Here is a 12,055-nt window from a genome sequence, read left to right as displayed (position 1 = left end):
TGTCAACGCAGCATCCCTGCAAAGCCTTTGTGCCGAATTACCGGTTGTTATTTGTCATTTATTTCTCAAAAATTTATTAGCTTAATCCCTGTATAATGAAGTAAAATAGGGATTAAGTTGAGATACTTCATGACAAATAGAAAACATTCTTTGTTCCACAAGTTTGAACTGAATCTGTATGTTGAAAGAAAAAGAATTCCTGTGGATAATAATGTTCAAATACCTAGATGACTCTGTCAAAGCTAACTAAATAACATAATGAATGTTGCCTATGGCCTGGATTCTTTGAAGAGTCTTCCCTTTTGATTATTTGCAGATGATCATATGGCTTTAAATATCAGGAGCACACATTACATTCTAAAGGCACTGAATTCAACAGACAGTTAACTGTTTGGGGGGCTTAGAAAAATCTCTTTTTGTTTAGTGGCTTTAAAAATCACTTATATTATCTGTAACCATGTCCTCAACTGACACAATTTATGAGATTCTGTGTAAAAGTATAATTGAGACCTGAAAAGGAAAAGAAAAAAAAAATCAGACTCAAAAAGAAGCCATGGAGAAAGAAAATCCACAAAATGTGCTGCACTTTCAAAACGTATGACCTCATTCTTTCCTAGTACTACATGGAATGCAAACAGAACCAATGATATATACTTGTAGAGGGGAACACCTAGGCAGAGCCTGCCGTTTTATCTCAGAGGAAGAAAGATAATTGTCATGTTTACTATGGACAGCAGGCACCGACTCCTGAAACAAAAGAATGCATTCATTTCCCCTAAACCTTAGAATTCTGTTGCACAAAGAAATTGAAGGAAAAAGAAATAAATTGAAGAAACTGGGGGAAAAAAGCTAAAGTTACAAATTAAGCTGTTTAAAGTTACATCCTATTATTTTGCAGTTTGTATGTACCGTGAAGGCTATGTAAGATAAAAGGAAGATATATAGGCAAATGTAAGCAATCATTGCTTTTATATTTCATTTGTTACCTATTCTTTTAAATTTTTTTTTACTTAAAATATTAGAGTTGTCCATAATATTCTATCCAAGCAGAATTATGTATACCAACCCACTCAAAGACACACTGAACTTGCAAATATATAAAGAAATATTTCTTGATAGGCAGGGACTCAAGGAAACAATACCTTTTTTGAGAGAAATGCAAACAGATTAAAATATGTTCTTTAAAGTAACAGAAATATAGTCAAGATGGGCAAATGAGAGTTCAAAGCAAAAAAATCTCTTTTGTCTAAGTACCCAGAGAATGCTTTAGGATGAGAGCCCTCATGGATATGTACCAAGTCCCAGCTGGCAACCACCTCTCAGCTCTGCCTGTCAGAGGGCAAGAAGGCTGCTGTGGTTCAGGGCCCGCCTCCACCCCCAAGTGAAGCTCCAGACAGGGAAAGCGGAGCCATCCAGTTCAAAGATGTGGCTGCCAAGCCCCTTTGGAAGGATTGTTGGTAGAGTGCATCGGACAGAAAACCCACATTAGAAGTCTTCAAAAAAAAAATATAAGTCTTCCTGATTCACCCAGCTGTAGAAGTAGGGCGATGGTGGTGGCGGTGGGGTAGTGGTGCAGAAGGTGGGGTAAGGGGGCAGTAGCCATGTTCACTGAAAAGTGCCCAGAAATGTCACTGGAGTTCTTATCAGTATGAAGACGCAGGCAAGGCTTAGGTACGTCTTAAAATAATGCAAGTGTGTGCTGAGTCACTCAGTCGTGTCCAGCGCTTTGTGATCCCATGGACTGTAGCCTATCAGGCTCCTCTGTCCCTGGGGATTCTCCAGGCAAGACTATCAGAGTGGATTGCCATTCCTTCCTCTGGGGATTTTCCCAACCCAGGATCGAACCCAGGTCTCTCGCATTGCAGGCAGATTCTTTAACATCTGAGCCACCAGGGAAGCCCAAATAATGCATCCAAGCTGTTAAAGAAAGCTGCCTTAACAAACCTAGGTTTTTCCTGGCTGTTATGCCTGCTTGTTCAAGGTCAAGCCCTGTGGTTCATACGCCTGATTTGTGAATGATTTCTCTTTTTGATCTCTCTGTCTCCTTATCTGTCCCTTTTCATGACTGAGATGGCTAAAATAATGGCTAGAGAGCAGTGGCAATGAATGGTTTTTCCTTTTTTAGAGGATGGAATGGAAAAAAAACTAGGTTTCGTTCGTGTGAACTCCCATGAAGAGGTGGGGGAATGGGGAACAAACTTGGAAAATAGGTTCAGTAGTCGAGTATTTTATCATATGTATAAAAAACTACTTTATATCAAGCATAATAAAACTTCCTTTACCAAAAAAACCCTACAAGTTGTTTTTACCATTGCAAGATATAAACAGTTACATACATACACTAAAAGGAAAATTGGAGTCTAAGAAAATAAAACACGTAAAATAAAGTAAAGAGAATTTTATTTGGGTTTCTCAAGAAACAGTAAGAAAAAGAAGTGCTATTCATCGAATTACACAGAAATCAGCCTACTTATCTCACTGTGTGTGTGTGTGTGTGTGTGTGTGTGTGCACGTGTGTGGGCACAAGCACATGTACATGTGCATGATAAACCCTGAATGTTAGCTGTTTGAATTCTAGTCAACAGGTACACCTCTGTAAATTTTTCTGGTATCCTCTGATATCAGAAGCCATGTAGGATAAAGACATTAAAATTTTGGATAAAAGGCAATATTTAAAAAATGCTACCCTGTGATAAAAAAAAAAAAAAACCAGAAGGGAAAAATCATATGTGAAAAGAATCTAATATGAGAATTTATGAAAAAAAATTTTTAAGTGCCTTTATCCTGCAAACAGAAAACATTCCATGAAAAATGGTCATCCTGCAACTCTCTGATGTAATTTTATACGTAGCTAAGAAATCTACTAGAAGTGATCTTCTACCAGGCACAGTTTCATTTGATTATAAAAATACTTTAACCATATGGTGAAACTTCTTATCCTAGAGATACTCAGAAAAATACACTGATTTACCTCACTTCACGGAACTGTATGCTTCTGAAAACCTCTATTTTAAAACATTACAGTACATTCTAATACAGTGCTTGAAATTCTTCAGAGTGTCAAGAATAACAGAAAAAGGCAGCAGGGGTAAAAATGTAAGCATTAGAACTCATTTTCAAGTAATGAGTATTTCATTTATTTTTGAGTTTTACTTTGTATACTGCCCAGTAGGGCATACAACTATTAATATGTTCATTTGACATATTACTAGGTATATCCCTGAATGCACTGAGAAAATTCTATGTCACGCACTATTCAAAACGGAAAACGAACCGTACTTTGAACACATAGATGCAGATAACTGGCTTCGCATAAGAATATAGTTTGCGGCTCCTTTTGTCTATTACACTCCTCACACCTTCCCTGGAACAAGGGGCTCTCTGCTTACAGAGGCACAGACATCCAGAGAGGAACAGCCTCCATCTGTGGTTGACAAGGAGACTGTCCAGCCAGCAGCTCTGGGGGCTGTCATTTTCCAAAACTGCTTAGTCATCCCTGTCTAGCCCTGGGATGCCCACGTATGGGCTGCTGAGAAGCCCTATCATGAAATGTTAATTTGGCTCTTAAAGATAACATGCTTTTAAGAAGCGATAAGAAAGAAAAGTTGAGCTGGGTTCAGACAGACTGTCTCTGTTCCCAAGTTCTGAAAATGCACTCCCAGAAATATTTTCTGTAGCCTTATCAGCAGCAGCATTCCTCAGCAATCCTGATGAAATAAAAATGCTCTCCCTTCAAGGAGGCAGGGGGTGGGGTCTCTTTCCCCTCCTGTGCATTTCTGGTCAGGAGTTCACACAGGAGACTTGGTAAGAAAGCCCACCCTCCAGGCATGCCTCCTTCAACTTCATACTTCCCTGAAATGGTTCTTTTAGCTTGGCTCTCCTCTGAGCCTTCCCTTACCGACCCTGCATCGCTCCCCTATGCTGCAATTTGGCAGCGCATTATGGCTGTCATCTTTATGAAACCTGGCATTCGAAATAAACTCACACTCCATCTCAGCATCCTCCCTTCTCTCATCTATCTGCCTCGGAAAAATGTGATAACCTTTGTTTTCGAAACTACTACTGATGTGTGTGTGTGTGTGTATTTGCTTTGAAAATCAAGTCTTCGAAAAATGCTTTTGGGCCAAGCAAGTCACACTTGGGGAAACACTGCAGTGAAGAGGGATTGCACCGAGCTACGAGCAGCAAACACACCGTCTTGACATCTGCTGAGGTGTTATAAATAAAGCTGGTGAGTAAAAAGATGAAAGCAAAGCTGGATTCCTCACCCTTCGGTCCTGGCCCCCACGCACAAAGAATAATCTTGACTGACCCTGTCCCGTCCATATCTATTTGCCTCTTAGAGAAAAGCGGTAAAGTGAACTGGGTATTGTCAACCCACAGCAATAGTGATTTAAATCGTTCCACTACTTAGAATTTCACACTTTGCATAAGAAGGGTGATTCCTGGAGTATATCAGCCTTAAGGCAAATAGTGACATATTTTCATTCTTAGAATTACAGAAGGCATCAGTCCCCATCTTTCCCTCTTTCTGTTTTTCCTTCTTTTTTGCCTGCCTTTTTTTTTTTTTTTTTGCATCTTATAGCTTGTGGGATCTTAGTTCCCCAACCAGGGATTGAACCCAGACCTGGCAGGAAAGCTCAGAGTTTTAACCACTGTACTGCCAGGGAATAACCCCCTACCTTGTGTTTTTAAACCCCATTTAGACATTCTGTTTGTGGGTAGGACTGTCACAAAGCAGCATGGATTATTTTAATAAGATACAAATAGGAACTACGGTGGTCAACTGGTTAAGACACGATGCTTCCAGCGCAGGTCAGGAAACCAAGGCCCCTCATGCTGCAGAACATGGCCAGAGAAAATTAAAAAAAAAAAAAAAAAAAAAGAACTATGACAGAGATTCATTCAGTGTCCTTCTGCCGTTTTCAGTTGGCTGTTGAACTAGCAGTGGTTTTCAGTGGCTACATGGAATATTCTAGGAGCTCACTCATGTCTAGTAGGCAAAAGGGAGGACATGCCTGCAGTTGCTTCGTGGTCCAGCTTCTACTGTGGCAGACATCACCAAGTAACTGTGTCACCTTCACACCAAGTAAAGGCAGAGCCTCAGCATCCTTCTTAACACAGCACTCCCAGCGACCATCAACTGTCAGCAGTGAACCAGAACATCCAATTGCCTTCCTGATCTGGCCATCTGTCCTGAGAAGCGATGAGCTGGAGCAAGTTGTGGCTCAATCATCATGTGTCTATTGACTTTTATAGGAGGTGGCTGGTGAGGGGAGAAAGTTGAATACAGCTCGCCCATGTATCTTGGCATTCTTCTGCTAATTCTGATGCACATCAGAGAATTTAAGAAATCATGATCTGAGTGTAGGATAGGCAGGATGGCAATTAGACTGAGTAACATGTCATTTTCTTTAAGTAAAGGAGAAGATAAACATATAAGCCTCCACAGTTATCATGTAAAGCCCTTGGGGAGGCTCATTAAATTAAAACAGTGTCAGAGGTCTAGCAATACGTATACATCAATTCAGAATACATAATTAATTTCTAGGGTAATGAGCAATATTCTATATGTGAATAGGGCTTGGATGACACAGACGGATACATTTGGCAAAGCTCTTTGAATGATATACTTAAGGTCAGTGTACTTCATTTTATGAAAGTTTCACCTCAAAAACAAAAACAAAAAACAAGTATTGAATTCTAGTTAATGACACGCATGTTGAGGGTTTAGAATTAAAGTGTACTGCTGCTTGCAACTGACATCTTGTTGAAAAATAAGATGGATTGACGATTGAATAGAGGAATGAGCATACAGTAAAACAATTGTAGTAAAAAAAAAATTGTAACAATTGTTACCCAAGGTGCCTAGAATAGCGAAATTCATTTAGAGTCAGAAAGTACACTGGTAGATGCCAGGGGTAGGGAGTGGGGACGGGGGACGGGGGTTAGTGTTTTCTCATGTATTTATTTTACTTTTGGCTGTGCGGGCTGAATGGGGGTCACTCTAGTTGCAGTGCGGGGCTTCTCACTGTGCTGGCTTCTCTTGCTGTGGAGCAGGGCTCTAGGGTGCCTGGGCTTCAACAGTTGCAGCTCCAGAGCGCAGGCTCAACAGTTGTGGTGCATGGGCTGCATTGTTCTGCAGCCTGGGTATCTTCCAGGATCAGAGATCAAACCTGTGTCTCCTGCCTTGGCAAGCAGGTTCTTTATCACTGAGCCATGAGGGAAGCCCGGAGTTAGTGTTTAACGGGGCCAGAGTTTCAGTTAGGGAAGATGAAAATGTCAAGAGATGCGTGATGGTGAGAGGTGCACACCAATATGAATGTACTCAGTGCCACTGAGCTGTCCAGTTCAATATGGTTAAGACAGTATATTTTGTGTCATATGTTTTTTATCACAGTAATAAAACATTTAAAAATAAAATGAAAAATTAAAAATAGAGTAACTGCAGATTCCAAACGGCGAGTTCACTGTAAACTGATTTCTATTCTTCTGTATATTTGAAAATTTTCATAATAAATATGGGCAAAAACTGTAATAAAAAACTATTTTTGAGCATGGGATCTAGGTATTCTTTCTTCTGCCTCTTTCTGATTGGAAGAAGTAGCCCACTTTTCACACAGCGTAATTACATGTATGACCTGTTACTGAAATGTCTTGACTGTCTTCTAAAGAAGGACTGGGAGGTACCTATGTAACTAGCCAGGGGAGAAGAAGACAGACATGTTACCCAGACTCTGCTGTCCTTGTCACAGCCAGAGCAAGGAAAGTGGCCCACCCAATGCACCCTAACCCAGCACTTCTGATGAGCAAAGCATCACTCACATGCAAATTGCCCACTTTGATTAGAACACTGGGCACATTTGTTCATCTTTGTCTGAGACAGCATTGACGCTGACTTGCCAGACCATGGTTGATATACTGCTGCTCTGTCAAACCTAGTCCAGAGATTTCAGGGTCTAAAGAGGGACACTGTGGGGCACACAGTATTCAGACTTCAGGCTGGTGTAAAACAAGTGCAAAGAGCTCAGTGAACACCTGTCATCGCTGAGAGAATGGAAACACCACCACGAGTGGCCCTTCACCAGCATTGGCCAGCATCAAATTCACATGGAATGTCTTCTAATGATCATCCCAGTTTAGTGGGCTGAGAGCAGCTGGACATGGCAGGCTAAAACAAGGGCATTGTTTTAAACTAAGCAGAATTAAAAACAGGATATTTAACCTGTTCTATTAATTCTCATAACAATGTGTTAGCTAATAAGCCTAGCAATAACATATAACCTTTGACCGAAAAAATTCATAGAGCTATCTTCTTTTTCCCCCGTTGTTCCAGTCTGCCTTTGGGAACTACAAGTCCCACAGAGCAGGATGATATAATATGGTTGATGAGAATAAGTGGGCACACTACTGTTGCTTCAAAGGGTCACTGCTCAGCCTGTGAGTCCATACTTTTTAATTTCCTTGTACAAACAGGGAACTGAAAACTGGGAAAATCCATTTGGCTGGTCTGAGCTACAAATTAAATCCATGATTAAATTTAGGCAATTACATCTCCAGGTTGTTTCCATTTAAACATATTAAATACATTTGAATAAGCTTCTTAATCATGATCTTGGTAATCTATTGTAGGGCAAAATGGACTCTAATAAATACTATTACGAGGCTTGCTGACAAATAAAAAAAATGGAATGATCCTGCAAGAAATATTTTAGCACACAACTCTTGGTGTGTGCTGCCAAGAGGTGGGGTGGGTAGGAACTTGAAGAAAATAAATACATGAGTTCTTAAATAGCAAAGAGCAATCAAATTCAGCAATTCCCAAATTTTAGCATGCTTAAGAATCACCCAAAGGGCTTGTTAAAAGGCAGAATCCTCGGAAGCCAGCCCTAGAGACACTGATTAAGGTCTGGGCAGTGCCCATGAATCTGTATTTCTCATCAGCTCCTTCCTGGGCGATGCTGATGCTGTGACCAGGAGACCACTTGGAGCAGAGCTTAATGTGTGTAAGCACAGCAAAGTGGCTGTTGGAAAGTTCAGGGAATACAGGAAGGTCAGCGTAAATCACTTGCCCAGGTTTTAGAGATCTTCTTAGCAGCAGCAGCAGAGGGTGACTTCACCCTCCCACCGAGTAGTCTGTGACTAACCGTTCCTGTGGAGGGTCGGGTCTCAACAAAACAGGGAGGCAGGTGGGCACCCAGACTCCACTTTCCGCTCAGGGGTAATGTGAATTTCTTCCCACTTTAGGAACCCAGCGTCTTGTTGCCCTCTCCAGCAGCCATTCCCACGCCCCCAGACCCCAAGGCGGGTAAACCCTCTCTGCAAGGATGCCAGACCATGCTTTCACTGTCTGGAGTTTATCATCATGTAACCAAAGTCAATTTTCATCTGCCCCATAATCACTGGAGACAAAGAATCTCATCTGGTTATTAATCCCATCTGTATCACAAGTGGTAGAGTATTAAATCTCACCTCTGACTTTCTTCTCTAAGCAAAATCCTATCAGCTTCTCTAGTGCCTGGTATAACCCCTAACGATATTTATAAATCTCCTTTGAATCCTCTCAAAATTGACTGCAAGTAAGGACTTGAAAGCCAAGTTCTGATGTGATATATATTTTAAAATCCTCGTCTTTACCTCTCTCCCACCATCCCCAAGCCAATAGAATACTTTCTATCAACCACAGCTGCAATGAATCACACGCTGGCAGGGGGAGAACAGGAAAAGAGAACTTCAAAACAGACTTGAGAAGAGCTGAGCACACCGGAAGGATTGTTGTCTGTCCTGCATGGATGGATCACTTTCTACAGCCTGCTGGTGCTTTTCTTTCTTTTTTAAATACTTTTTTGGCCATGCCACATGGCATGTGGGATATTCCTCAGCCAGGGATTGAACCCATGCTCCCTGCATTGGGAGCATACAGTCTTAATCACTGGACTGCCAGGGAGGTCCCAACTGCTTTTCAGTAAGATAATAGTAACTCGCACTTTTATTTATTTTCACGGGTAATTTCAAATAGGTTACTTATTTGACCTTATTTTCCCTCGTTGGAAGGAAGCAGAGATTCACAGTGTTTTGGTTGTCTTCTGGGGTTTGGAGAGCTGGCGTGTGACAGACAGAACCCCGGTTCTATGTGGGCCTGACTTCCACTCTGGGGCTGGGCTACTTCCCACACCAACCCAAGAGTGTGACAGCTCTTACTGGATTACCCTTCACTGGATCTAATCCTCAAGAAAACCATCTCAGACCGCCTGGAGAAAAATGAGCATGTTTTCCAGAAAACCCAATAAAATGAAAAGAATAAAAAAAAAATCCAGGAAGCTGAGGCTATATAACAAGACTGGGAAAACACTAAAACTCTAGACAACAGATGTTGAGGTTTATCTGCCAAAAACTGAGAAATTTGGAATGAGAAGCAGAATAGATGTTTCTGAAAACCAAGTCACAGATCTGGAGCACAGCCTTCAGGAAAATCCACCGAACAAAAATATTCAAAAGGTTTAATTAAATATTTCTTAAAAAAATCAATAAAGACCTCCATAAACCTACATCAAAATGGAATACTGATATTTTAGGAAAAATGTGATACAAAAAAAGTAATAACAAATAAATTTCAGGGAAAGAAAGAAAGAATCCTTGAGGCACTCATCCTCAAGAAATTTAGCCAGCACGTAGGAAATCAGGGTTACTTTAGCAACACCAGTACTGGAGAAAACAAACAACGAAGCAAGCAAAAACAAAACAAAGAATTGCAGTGCAATGTTTTTCAGGGGAAAGTGACACGAATTTTATACCTGACATACATTTGTCATTTACATTTGAAATAAAATATTTTCTTGTTTAGTTGCTAAGTTGTATCCAATTCTTTGCAACCCCATGGGTTGTAGCCTGGCAAGCTCCTCTGCCCAGGGGATTCTCCAGGCAAGAATACTGGAGTGGGTTGCCATTTCCTACTCCAAGGAATCTTCCCAACCCAGGGATCAAACCCATGTCTTTTGCATTGGTAGGCAGGTTCTTAACCATCAAGCCACCTGGGAAGCCCCATATAAAATATAAAGTCTGAAATATGCACAGACATTGAACTATAACACTCACAATAGTTTCTCTAGAAACTCAGTTTATGAAATTCAGAATACTGTGATGTAAGTAAAAGTGAAAATTTAAGAACTGCACAGCCATTATATAAAATGATTGGAAATGAGTGCTAATCTTGTTTAAATGTAGACCTAAAACTGAATAATTTCGACTATGTTATATAACAAAATGTAAATATTACAAAGCTAGATAGAAAAGCAACATGAATAAATAAACTTGGAAACTGGAGAAGAGAGGTAATGCTCGGCAAAAGAAGTTTGCTAATTTACTTTTTCAAACTTTGTAAATAACAGATATATCTATATTATTTAATTTTAAAAAGCAATGCGTACAAGAGCTAAAAAAACAATAAAAACCTTCCGAATGATCAGAACAAACAAGAGAAACACCACCACTACAACTAAAAATACATAATACAAAATAAATACAACAAAGGCATTTAAAACGGGATACATAAGCATGAAGACATATTTAAACACTGAGACGTTCTATTGAAAAACAATGTCCTGGAGAAGAATTTGACTGAATAAAATGAGTTTCATATATAAGGCGGGTAGCAGGAAGGATGAATTCAGGCTGGTTTTCTAGGACTATCATAATGATATATTACAGATGGTATGGCTTAAACATAGGAATTGTATTGTTACAGAGGCTAGAAGTTCAAGATCAAGGTGTCAGCAGCGTTGGCTCTTCTTGAGGCCTCCAAAGGCAACCCTCCCTGCTTCTCTCCTGGCTCTTGGGAGAAATTGGCAATCTTTGGTGTTCCTTGGGTTTGTAGAATTACCACTCCAGTCTCTGCCTTCATTTTCACATGCTGCTCCCCTGTGTGCATGGCTGTCTCCAAATACCCCCTTTTTATAAAAAGAATCAGTCATATTGGATTAGGGACCTGTCCTTTTCCAAGCATGACCTCAGGCTGACTTAACCAATTACGCCTGCAACAACCCTACTCCCCAATAAGGGAATGTAAGGGCTATAATGGGAAGTTAGAATTTCAACATATATATTTCAAGAGGACATAATCCAACTTATAATACGGTCCCTTTCAGTCTTGTGTGCAATTGGAAATATATTAAATATGATTTACTCTGAATGAAAGATTTTGGCCATTACCAGAGATCAAGGAGCAATTGCCAGCAATGACTGTATGGTCCTTCTATATTAGAAGAGGTCAGAAACTGGAAAAACAAAACAAAAAACCTGACAAATGGCAGGTTAAAGGGCCTTTTATAAGACCATGTAATCTGAAGCTTGGCAAAGAAAATCTTTGAAGAATGTCTTCAGAAAGACAGTGAGACATGATACTATGAAGGCACCCTTGCCAGCTGAGTCCACGTGAAACAGGGCTGGATGGACAGAGACCAGTGCGTCGAGTCAGCTCCGGGAAGAAGTCCATCCTTCTTCTTTAGCACTCACGGTTTAAAAAGCAAAATCACTGGAGAGAGTGTGGGGCAAAGGGAGCCCTTTTACATTGTTGGTGGGAATGCAAATTGGTAAAGCCATTACGGAGAACAGTCCCTATTTTTAAAAAAACTAAAAACAGAACTACCATATGATACAGCGATCCTGGGCATGCACTCAGAGAAAACCATAATTCCAAAAGATACACACACCTCAGTGTTCACTATTTACAACAGTACCAGAATATGGAAGCAACCTAAATTTCCATCAACAGAGGAATGGATAAAGATGTGGTACATATACACAGTGGGCCACTACTCAGTCATACAAAGGAACAAAATGGTGCCATTTGCAGAGATATTGACGGATACAGAGACTGTTATATAGAGTGAAGTCATTCAGAAAGAGAAAAACAAGTATTGTATATTAACACACGCATGTGAAATCTAGAAAAATGGCATAGATTAACTTATTTGCAAAGCAGAGATAGAGAGAGGTAGAGAATAAACATATGGATACCGGGCAGTGGGGGGAAATGGAGTGGGAGTGGATTATGAGA

At 40.3% G+C, this 12,055-nt stretch overlaps 1 protein-coding gene and 1 long non-coding RNA gene across 12 annotated transcripts in view; one reads left to right on the top strand and one right to left on the bottom strand.

The window, feature by feature from the left end:
• Nucleotides 1-12,055, bottom strand: part of RBMS3 (RNA binding motif single stranded interacting protein 3) — an 804,674-nt gene that overhangs the window by 358,394 nt on the left and 434,225 nt on the right. The window lies entirely within an intron of this gene.
• Nucleotides 3,723-6,475, top strand: LOC138984671 (uncharacterized). The gene is made up of 3 exons (XR_011461922.1): nt 3,723-3,804; nt 4,103-4,231; nt 4,930-6,475. It is a non-coding gene; the product is annotated as an uncharacterized lncRNA (long non-coding RNA).

Source organism: Bos mutus, chromosome 22, assembly GCF_027580195.1.
Source record: "Bos mutus isolate GX-2022 chromosome 22, NWIPB_WYAK_1.1, whole genome shotgun sequence".
NCBI classification, from domain to species: Eukaryota; Metazoa; Chordata; class Mammalia; order Artiodactyla; family Bovidae; genus Bos; species Bos mutus.
The sequence above is the reverse complement of the archived record's forward strand: the minus strand, read 5'-3'. Positions and strand labels throughout refer to the sequence as shown.